This window comes from Pan paniscus, chromosome 6 (assembly GCF_029289425.2).
Source record: "Pan paniscus chromosome 6, NHGRI_mPanPan1-v2.0_pri, whole genome shotgun sequence".
In the NCBI taxonomy this organism is placed as follows: domain Eukaryota; kingdom Metazoa; phylum Chordata; class Mammalia; order Primates; family Hominidae; genus Pan; species Pan paniscus.
Window position 1 is genome coordinate 77,616,654 of NC_073255.2, and position 2,347 is coordinate 77,619,000.

The window sequence follows — 2,347 nt, forward strand, 5'->3', positions numbered from 1 at the left end:
ACACCTCACTAATTTTCGCATTTTTTTTTACATGTGGATTCCACAGGACTGACTTCAAAAACTTGAGTATGCATGGATTTTGGTATACACAGAAATGGGGGAGCTGGAATTAATCCCCCCATATACCAAGGAACAAATTGTATCTATTTTTACAATTATACTGTAGGATACATTACATTCCATGACAATGGTAGCTTTTAAAAACAATTTTTAATTTAGTGAAATTACCATAAAAATAACAATAGTAGCAGCTAACATTTACTGAGCTGTTACTAGGTGCCTATAAATACCATAGATTTTTAAATTCTCCGTAACTCTTCCTTATTTCACTTAACCACTCTATCTTAAATTACTCATGCTTGCTCCAGTAGCACACATACTTAAGTTGGAACAATAGAGAGATTGGCATGGCCTCTCTGAAAGAATGACATGCAAATTTGTGAAGCATTCCATATTTTTTTTTAAAAAGAGAAAAAAATTACTCCCAGATTTTCACTGTATTTGTGCATATGACCTTTTATTTAGGTTGAATTATATCCAAAGATGATATTTTCAGAAGTGAGATTACTGTGAGTCGCAGGGTATGAGCATTCTTACTACCCTTGATGTAAATTGCCGAGCTTTCAGGCATGGTGGCTGTCAGCCTGTAATTCCAGCACTTTGGGAGGCTGAGGTGGGAGGATTGCTTGAGGCCAGGAGGTGGAGGAGGCAGTATAATCAGTCACTGTCTGTATTATTTAAAAAAAATTTCCAGGCTTTATCCTGGAAGGCTTGTATACAATTTAAACACCACTAATACTACAAGAAAATGGCCATTTCACTGCACCTTCGCTGGCACAGGTATTATAATTTAACAAGTTATTTTCTGTGTGATAAATAAAAGACCTCATATTACTTTGTCACTTTTTTTTTTTCCTTTTTGAGAGACAGTCTCGCTGTGTCACCCAGGCTGGAGTGCAGTGGTGTGATCTCAGCTTACTGCAACCTCTGCCTCCCAGGTTCAAGTGATTCTCCTGCCTCAGCCTCCTGAGTAGCTGGGATTACAGGCGCACAGCACCACGCCCAGCTAATTTTTTTTTTTTTATACTTTAAGTTTTAGGGTACATGTGCACAATGTGCAGGTTTGTTAACATATGTATATGTGTGCCATGTTGGTGTGCTGCACCCATTAACTTGTCATTTAGCATTAGGTATATATCCTAATGGTATCCCTCCCCCTTCCCCCACCCCACAACAGTCCCCGGTGTGTGATGTTCTCCTTCCTGTGTCCATGTGTTCTCATTGTTCAATTCCCACCTATGAGTGAGAACATGAAGTGTTTGGTTTTTTGTCCTTGCAATAGTTTGCTGAGAATGATGGTTTCCAGCTTCATCCATGTCCCTACAAAGGACATGAACTCATCGTTTTTTATGGCTGCATAGTATTCCATGGTGTATATGTGCCACATTTTCTTAATCCAGTCTGTCATTGTTGGACATTTGGGTTGGTTCCAAGTCTTTGCTATTGTGAATAGTGCCACAGTAAACATACATGTGCATGTGTCTTTATAGCAGCATGCTAATTTTTGTATTTTTAGTACAGACGGGGTTTCACCATGTTGATCAGGCTGGTCTCGAACTCCTTGACCTCGTGATCTACCCACCTCAGCTTCCCAAAGTGCTGGATTACAAGCGTGAGCCACGCGCCCGGCCTATTTGTCACGTTTTATCTTTCCTTATGTTAGCTTGTTAGCTTTATTTCTTTATTGTCTTTTTTTTTTTTTTTTTTTTTTTTGAGATGAAGTCTCGCTCTGTCTCCCAGGCTTGAGTGTAGTGGCACAGTCTCAACTCACTGCAGCCTTGACCTCCTGGGCTCAGGTGATCCTTCCACCTCAGTAGTTGGGACTATAGGCATATGCCACCATGCCTGGCCAATTTTTTTTTAATTTTTAGTAGAGACAAGGTCTTGCTTTGTTTCTTAGGCTGGTCTGGAACTCCTGGCCTCAAGCAATCCCCCCAACGCCCCGTCCCAAAGTACTGGTATTATAAGCGTGAGCCACCATGCCTGGGCTGTCCATGTCTTTTCCATTTATTTATAGAGTTAATTTGTGCTAATTCAATGATCTGTTTAGTCTTTTACTAAATTATAAAAATAGTAAATACTTTTAAATAAAGAAGTGAAAAATTTCCTTCACTCTTTAGACCCATAATCTTATCTCAGGAAATAATTGCTATTGAGAAAACGGGCCATATCTTTCAAGATACATACAGGCTGATTGAACATCACTTCACATTTTCATATTTCGTGGACACTTGTGCCAATACCTATTGATCTATCTTAATCCTTTTCATGGTTACATAATATTTGA

At 39.2% G+C, this 2,347-nt stretch overlaps 1 pseudogene; it reads left to right on the forward strand.

Annotated features, from left to right (window-relative positions):
* Nucleotides 1-359: 359 nt before the first annotated feature.
* Nucleotides 360-459, forward strand: LOC129398432 (U6 spliceosomal RNA; annotated as a pseudogene).
* The last annotated feature ends 1,888 nt before the right edge of the window (nucleotides 460-2,347 follow it).